Source organism: Myotis brandtii, unplaced genomic scaffold (assembly GCF_000412655.1).
Source record: "Myotis brandtii unplaced genomic scaffold, ASM41265v1 scaffold646, whole genome shotgun sequence".
Classification (NCBI taxonomy): domain Eukaryota; kingdom Metazoa; phylum Chordata; class Mammalia; order Chiroptera; family Vespertilionidae; genus Myotis; species Myotis brandtii.
Window position 1 is genome coordinate 289,461 of NW_005370495.1, and position 8,863 is coordinate 298,323.

An 8,863-nucleotide genomic window follows, 5' to 3' on the forward strand; every position below is an offset into this window, starting at 1 on the left:
GCGCGCTTGCCACTTCCTCACCATCCGGAGCAGTTGGAAGGCCCCTCCCTGCTCACTGTGTTCCCGAAGGAAGGTCTGGGGTTGAGTAACTTCCAAGCGGAGGCGCTTGGCCCTGAAGGATGGACGCAGTCACTCCCCATCCACACCTTCCGGAAACCCTCGCTGCTGTTTGACCAGACAGCTGGCACCGTGCCCAGCCAGGTGACACATACAGGTAACCCCACAGTGTGTGCACACACGCCCACACGCACACACACATGCATATGCATGCACACACACGGCTGGCCTGGCGGGTCTGAGTGTCCTGGGGTTCCTGGGCGCTGGCCGGGGTCCAGGAGGGAGCTGGAAGCCTCGGGCGCCCTCTGCTGCCGAGGTAACCCCACAGTGTGTGCACACACGCCCACACGCACACACACATGCATATGCATGCACACACACACAAGCACACACACACCTGATTTTTGAACATTTAAAATAATAATATTTTAAAAAATTTTCAATTCGAGTTGAGGTTCAGTGTAGTTTCAGGTGCACAACCCAGAGTCTGGGGTTGAGTAACTTCCAAGCGGAGGCGCCTGGCCCTGAAGGATGGACGCAGACACTCCCCATCCACACCTTCACGGAAACCCTCGCTGCTGTTTGACCAGACAGCTGGCACCGTGCCCAGCCAGGTGACACATACAGTTAACCCCACAGTGTGTGCACACACACCCCCCCACACACATGCATATGCGTGCACACATACACACATGCATATGCGTGCACACATACACGCACACACGCACACACACACACATGCATATGCGTGCACACATACACACATGCATATGCGTGCACACATACACGCACACACGCACACACACCTGAGTTTTGAACATTAAAAAAAATAATATTTAAAAATGTTTTCAATTCAAGTTGAGGTACAGTAAAATTTCAGGTGCACAACCCAGTGATTGGAGGTTTATATAACTTACAAAGGGATCACCCCCTAAGCCTCATACCATCTAACACCAGGCCTCGTTAGCATAATATATTGAATGTTTCCTGTGCTGTACTTGACATCCCAGGACTATTCTGTGCCTGCTAATTTGTACTTAAAAGTATTTTATTATTGGAAGTATTGCCTGTGTCCCCCTTGTCCCCCACTGTCCTCTCCCAGCCCGCCCCCGACCCCCTATGGCCTGTGTCCACTGGTTATGCTAATATGCATACAAGCTCTTTGTTGATCTCTTACCCCCTCACCCATCCTCTCCTGCCTTCCCTCTGAGGTTTGACGGTCTGTTCGATGCTTCTTTGTCTCTGCATCTACTTCTGATGTAAGAGTTGTTGCCAATAACTAAGCTGCCATCACTCACCTTGGAGTTTTTCAGACGATGCCTGTGGGAGACAAAACTACTCTTACTGTCACGAGCTAGCGCCAAGTTCGGATTCGTATAACCTTTCTTCCAAAATGGAGACGATCATTGGTAGCACAGTCATTAAGTGTTTCCTCTCCCATAAAACGCGTTTGCCTTTCTTGCAGCCGCCCACAGATCTCCCCCCGCGGGAGGCAGATGGGCCGGCGGGCCAGGACACGGCACCAGAGTTAAGTTAGGGTTTTTCAAAATGCTGACATGCCGAGCTCAAAAGGTTCGCCATCACTGAGCTAGAGCCAAGTTCGGATTCATATAAGCTTTTTCCAAAATGGAGACGGTTATCGGTAGCGCAGTCATTAAGTGTTTCCTCTCCCCAATAAAACGCATTTGCCTTTCTTGCAGCCGCCCACAGATCTCCCCCCGCGGGAGGCAGATGGGCCGGCGGGCCAGGGCGCCATCTGGTGGGCATAAGCTGGATGCTCCCTCTGGGAACGGGCTTTCTGAAGCCTGTGGTCCAGAGTCCCACCTCCAGTCTCCCAGCTGGCCTAGGCATCCACGTGGTCTCCGTACCTGTGCCGGCCTCGGTGGCCCTGCTAACACGGCGAGGTGCGCTGTCGTCCGAGGGGACGGAGAGGGTCTGTGCACTTCAGTGACGCTACTTTGCAGATGGCAGGGCCTGATGAGGCGGAATCCCGCGGGGTGAAGGCCCCCCAGGGGCGGGGCAAGGCGGAGGGTTTGTTGTTGTTGTTGATGATCCTCCCCCAGGACATTTCCCATTGGTTCTGAGGGCGAGTGGAACAGAGAGGGAAAGGCAGAGAGAAACGTCCGTGTGAGAAGAGACACGTCGACGGGTTGCCTCCTGCACGCACCCCAACCAGGGCCAGGCACCGAGGAACATGCCCTTGACCAGAATCAAACCTGTGACCCTTCCGTCCGAGGGCTGAAGCTCTACCCACTGAGCCAGACGGGAGACAAAACTACTCTTACTGTCACGAGCTAGCGCCAAGTTCGGATTCGTATAACCTTTCTTCCAAAATGGAGACGATCATTGGTAGCACAGTCATTAAGTGTTTCCTCTCCCATAAAACGCGTTTGCCTTTCTTGCAGCCGCCCACAGATCTCCCCCCGCGGGAGGCAGATGGGCCGGCGGGCCAGGGCGCCATCTGGTGGTCATAAGCTGGATGCTCCCTTTGGGAACCGGCTTTCTGAAGCCTGTGGTCCAGAGTCCCACCTCCAGTCTCCCAGCTGGCCTAGGTGTCCACGTGGTCTCCGTACCTGTGCCGGCCTCGGTGGCCCTGCTAACACCGCGAGGTGCGCTGTCATCTGAGGGGACGGAGAGGGTCTGTGCACTTCAGTGACGCTACTTTGCAGATGGCAGGGCCTGATGAGGCGGAATCCCGCGGGGTGAAGGCCCCCCAGGGGCGGGGCAGGCCGGAGGGTTTGTTGTTGTTGTTGATGATCCTCCCCCAGGACATTTCCCATTGGTTCTGAGGGCGAGTGGAACAGAGAGGGAAAGGCAGAGAGAAACGTCCTTGTGAGAGAGACACGTCGACGGGTTGCCTCCTGCACGCGCCCGACCAGGGCCGGGCACCGAGGTACGTGCCCTTGACCAGAATCGAACCTGTGACCCTTCTGTCCGAGGGCTGAAGCTCTACCCACTGAGCCAGACGGGCTAGAGCACCAGTAACTGTTCTTGTCAGCTCAGCTCATGGCCTCCGGGACCCTAAGCCCTTAAGCACTTGGGAATGGAGTCCTGTCCGCACGGCGGCCCGTGCCCTGATCCGCGTCCGGGCCTGTTCCCAGCCAGCAGACTGACCTGCGTTCATGCCCTCCCCGGGCACGGCCACCCGGGAGGGAAATCGCGGCGTAGCGGGGCTTAAGCGAGGATCCTCTAATCCAGCCTCACTTTACAGCCGGGAGGCCAGGGCCAGGGCCCTGGTCACGCAGCTTCCGCCCAGATTAACAGACGAGAGGCAGGCCCGGCGCCCATGCCCCTGACCGGAGCTCAGGCCCGCGGACCTCAGTGCCTCCCGGCGTGGCGAGTGCTTAAGGACATCGTGGAGATAAACTGCCCGCTAATTCAGGGCCGCATCTGTCAACAGGAACTGTAAATAGCACCCAAGGGCAAAGCCGTCCGGCACATTTGATACCAACGGCGTTTGCTGAGCTTGGCGATGGCGAGGCACTAAGCGAAGGCACGGGCTGAACCGCGCACCAGGCCGGCGCATCACGGTCACCACTCGGGCGTGGGGAAGAGCAGGGCGCGGTCCCGTGGGCCGGTCTCAGGTTCCGCACACACGATGCGCACAGGGGGCACTTCACACCCGACGTCGTCCAGGTGGAGGAGTGGCGCGGCCTCTCCGACTCCGCAGGGCTCGTCCCAGGCCTCCTCCTCCCGCAGGCTCCGTGGGCTTCCTCTCGGCTGAGACCCTCTGCGCCTTTAATGGTCTGATGAGCCTGCGAGTCCGGAGGACACTTCTCCCCTCTGTGTGTCCCCGTGGCCCCGGGCACGTAGCTCCCAACACCCGCGCTCGCTGATGAGTCCATGGAGGTCGTGCCAACAGGCACACGTGAGCCTGCCAGGCACAAGGCTGCCGTGGCTGCCAGCCTCCCGGGCGTGTTTGGATGCACAGATCCTGGAAAAACTCCGGGCTCTGTTCCAGACACGCTGGTAACCCGGTTACCTGGGTGTTTGGGAGAATAACAGTGTTATCACCACCCGGTTTCTCGCTGACCTTCCAGGAGGCGTGTGGCTCCAGAGTTTGCTTTATTCGTTCCGAGAGATGTCTGCTGGGGGTTTGTGAGCCCCTGGGGGTAGTTTTAATCCTCACTTGAAGATATTTTTTCCATTGATTTTAATTTTTTTTTTAGAGAGAGTGGAAGGAAGGGAGGTGGGAGGAGAAAGAGAAATATGTATGCGAGAGACACACATTGACTGGTTGCCTCCCGCACATGACCTGACCAGGGCCAGGGATTGAGTTTGCAACCAAGGTACGTGCCCTTGACTGGGAATCAAACCCACAACCCTTTGGTCCATGGGCTGATGCTCTAACCACTGAGCGACCAGTCAGGGTCCGAAGATATGTTTTTATTAGAGAGAGAGAGAGAGAGAGAGAGAGAGAAGCATTGATGTGAGAGAGAAACATCGATTGGTTGCCTCCTGTGCACACCCCAACCAGGGATTGAACCTGCGACCCAGGTACGTGCCCCGATTGGGAATCGAACCTGCCACCTTTTTGGTGCACGGACGATGCTCCAAGCAGCTGAGCCACCGGCCAGGGCTTGTGTGCGGTCTGAGCCGTGTCCTGGGACTCCCTGGCCAGCAGGCACCAGGGCTCACGGTCCAGCTGGTGGATGGACGGGCCCAATGCTCACCAAAGGGGTGGTTGTTCAGTCAGGGTCGAAGATATGTTTTTATTAATGAGAGAGAGAGAGAGAGAGAGAGAGAGAGAGAGAGAGAAGCATTGATGTGAGAGAGAAACATCGATTGGTTGCCTCCTGTGCACACCCCAACCAGGGATTGAACCTGCGACCCAGGTACGTGCCCCGATTGGGAATCGAACCTGCCACCTTTTTGGTGCACGGACGATGCTCCAAGCAGCTGAGCCACCGGCCAGGGCTTGTGTGCGGTCTGAGCCGTGTCCTGGGACTCCCTGGCCAGCAGGCACCAGGGCTCACGGTCCAGCTGGTGGATGGACGGGCCCAATGCTCACCAAAGGGGTGGTTGTTGGTGGAGGTAAAGGCGCACACAGTAGGTATGTCTTTATTTTAAGACGTAAATGGCTGTGAGGGGTGCAGGTGACAGCAGATTGGGGTTCTGAGACATTGACTTGGAGAGTCCCAGGCAGCGCAGGGGACAGAGGCGGGGCCCTGGCCGGAGGTCACCCAGCTCGGGCCGTGGGGACGGAGAGGAGGCAGCGGGGGGGTTTGGGGGAATGTCTGGGAAGAAGAAGGGCCAGAGTCCCTGGGGCCTGAGGGAGGTGCCTAAGACTCAGCTCGCTCGTGCCGCTCATGGGGTGGGGACACTGGACAGAGACCAGATGGGGAGCAGTGGGAGAGCCTGAACTTGTGTCCGACCAGCTGAGTTTAAAGTACTTTTTAAAACTGTGTTTTTATTGATTTGAGAGAGGAAGAGAGAGGGAGAGAGAGAGCAAATGAGAGAGAATCATTGACCGAATGCCTCCTGCACGCCCCACACTGGGGATCAAACCCATAACCCGGGCATGTGCCCTTACTGGGAATTGAACTGTGACCTCCTGGTTCATAGGTCGACGCTCAACCACTGAGCTAGCTGAGTGTAAGGTCAGTAGAGGGAGCGAGGCAGCGTGACACAGAAGCCCAGCTTAGCTGTGAGTCTGCCCGGTGCTGGGCCTACCCAGGGTGTGATGTCATTGGGGGAGAGGCGGGGGCAGAGTCGGGGTGTAGATGAGAAGAGCGCCTGGCGGGAGCTTCAGCAGTTGCAGGGGCCTTGGGGCTGCTTTGAAGGGCCTGGCAGGTGGGGTGTTGTTTCCGGGAAACTCGGGAGGCTTGGGCTGCCTGTCGCTGCGTCTAATAACGAAGGCAGGGTTGAATCATATAGGCGTTTACTGAGCCAATCAAGAGGGCAAGGTGCTGACAAGCATTCGAATCCAGCCTCCCAGCAGGTGCAGGGGACGGGACTATGAAGGGGAAGGGGCTGGGGGAGGCAGCCCTGGGGCCTGCAGACATCAGCTATTGTCCTCTGGCATTAGGCGATGAGATGGTGAGGAGATGATGTGGATGAGATGATGTGGATGAGATGATGTTTTGACTCCTGGTGGGTCAGTCTGACTCTGCTTATGGGTTCTGCTTGCTGGATTCACAGCTGAGTCACCTCCTCAAACGCTTCTCACAAACCTGCAAAGGAAACTTAAGGAAAACTTAATGCCCTATTCACATATAAGAAAGTCACCCCCTATTCACATAAGCACATGTGCTCTAAGGTCTAAAATAATACGATTACTGTTCAGATTAAGTCAGGTGCCCCCTACCAGTGTGATGGGCCAAGGGGCGGATGGCAGTGAATGTGCAGAATGTCCGTCGGCCAGGAGGGAGCGATGGGCTAGTCACCCGGCCCTGTGGGCACTGGACCCCGTGCCTGGCCGTGTCCACCTGCTGTGACCTGCGCTCCTACTGCCCAGGATAGGGGCTGGGCTCCCCTGCATCTCCACACGCACCAGCTGGCTGGGGCGTCCCCTCATTTCTGAAAGGGTATTTTTGTGGCCATAGGATGTTTTTGGGGTCCTGTTCTCTGGTTTGCATTGTTTCTGATGAAAAAGTCTGTGCCATCTGTGCATAGTGTGACTTTCTCCTCTTCTTCCCTCCGAATCACCAGCTGTTGGCAATTCGATCAGGACGTGACTCGGTGCGGTTTCAGTACACGGTGCTCGGCTGGGCGGTGCTGAGCTCCGAGTAACTGGGGGTTCCAGGTTCCAGCAGCCGGCAGCTCTGTCCTCAGTGCCGTGCCGCCCAGGACTCCGGGGCTGCCTCCCACATCCCGGGGACAGGCGGTCCCTGAGTCTAGATGAGGGTGAGGAGCGTGGCCCGTGGTCCCTGCGGGAGACGTCCCTCCCGGGAGGGGGCTGTGTGCTCGGGAGGAGCTGGGACCCGGCCCGAGGATGAGGCCGATGAGCAGGCGGCGGGCATGGTGACTGTCCCAGGAGAGGCCGGACCGGTTTCCGGAGCGAAGGGACGCGGATGACAGAACTCACCCGTCAGCTGCGGGCGTGTGCTTGCTGCCCACGCAGCATCTGTCGTGCAATGCTGGGCCCTCGGCGTTAGGGCGGCTCACACGGTAAAGGCGTGCAGTCCCCGTCCGCGTGCAGGGTACTCTCAGAGGGGCCAGCCGGCGCCTCTGACCTCGTCTTGGTAACGTGTAAGCGATTCATTCGCCGGCCTTCTTGCTGGGCTCTGGCGTGTTTCGGTACCCGCTATACGGGCACATGGAGGGGTCCAGGGCTCCCAGGACTTTCCATACGTTACTTCTTCTAGTTTCTGCCGCAAACGTGCAAGATCGTTGTTATTGCAGAGGTTTTACAGGTGGGAGCACAGAGCCCAGAGGGTGACCAGCTGCCCTGCCCTCGGCCACACAAGCCCGGTGCCAGCCATGCGGTGCCAGTGCTGTGTTATTTATATTTGCACATGTGCCGGGCAGGACGGACACCCCGCCATGGGGGAGGGGGCACAGCGTCCATCTGTGGTAATAACTATAAATAAGACGGGGCTGCCCACTGGGCATCGCTCCCCCTTCAGGCAGGTCTTGTTAAGTCCACCCAAGGAGGAAACCTAGTGGTTGTTGAAATTAAAACAAACAAAAATTAGCTATGGAGGTCCCCCTGCCCCCAGCCCTTGGAGTCCAGTGCCGGCCCTGGTCACCATGGTAACCGCGTGAGCCTCTGCCTGAGTCCGGTGGTGGAGAGATCCTCGGCCTGTCCATCTGTGCGCCCGGGGCGCCGTCCCTCGACAGGATGGGAGCGAGACTGAGGATTTACGTGGAAAATGAGTGTAAATGCCGTGCCCGCCCCCTCGGCCGCCAGCAGCGTCGTCAGCTTCCCGGGGGAGAGGGGAGCCCTTGTGAGGGTCCCTTGTCCATGGGATTTTCCCTCCAGAACAGGCCGTCTCCTCCCAGGACCGGCTGTGATTACGGTCCCTGTCAGTTTGGGCAAGAAGCCACGTGTCTATATATGGCAGGTCCTTGGCCTTAAATGGGGCGGACAGGCTCTGCCCGGAGCGCTGGGCACTGCGTCCTGAGCCAGACACTGTCCTGAGCCGGGCACTGCGTCCTGAGCCAGACACTGTCCTGAGCTGGGCACTGCGTCCTGAGCTGGGCTCTGCCATCCTGAGCCGGGCACTGTCCTGAACCGGGCACTGTCCTGAGCTGGGCACTGCCATCCTGAGCCGGGCACTGTCCTGAGCCGGGCACTGCCATCCTGAGCCGGGCACTGCCATCCTGAGCTGGGCACTGTCCTGAGCCGGGCACTGCGTCCTGAGCCGGGCACTGCGTCCTGAGCCGGGCACTGCGTCCTGAGCTGGGCACTGCCATCCTGAGCCGGGCAGCACTGCTTCTCCTTTGCACCGTCCTTCCCTCTCGGTGAGTTTCCCTCTTCGTTCCTCTCCTGGTCTCTCCTTCCTGGGGGGACGGTGCCTTGGGCACAGGCTGGGCCCCCCCAGCTTCCCCGGGACCGTTCAGGGTGGAGACCAGTTAACCTGCCCAGACCTGAGGTCCGAGTTTCTTGGTCAGATTTTCACATCGTCTGGTCGTGTCTGCTGTTAGTGTCCCGAGTCCCTCCCCAGCACCCCACGGGGACCCCGATCTGGGGCCCCTCCCCTCAGGTCCCCGGTCCCTGCACTGAGGTTGGAGATTGTGGTCTCAGAAGGAAAGGGCCTGTGACGAGGTGCAGGCGGGAAAGGGGGAGTGGAATCGGGTGTTTTCCTAAGAGAACACGGAGCTGGGGGACTGGCCGCCCCGACGGCAGCTGGGGGTGCGGAGC

At 58.4% G+C, this 8,863-nt stretch overlaps 1 protein-coding gene across 1 annotated transcript in view; it reads left to right on the forward strand.

Annotated features, from left to right (window-relative positions):
- Window positions 1-8,863, forward strand: part of MYOM2 (myomesin 2) — a 71,473-nt gene that overhangs the window by 1,579 nt on the left and 61,031 nt on the right. The window contains exon 2 of the mRNA XM_014528689.1: window positions 1,758-1,961. The gene's annotated coding sequence lies outside the window, so the exon portion shown is untranslated. The remainder of the gene's footprint in view (window positions 1-1,757; window positions 1,962-8,863) is intronic.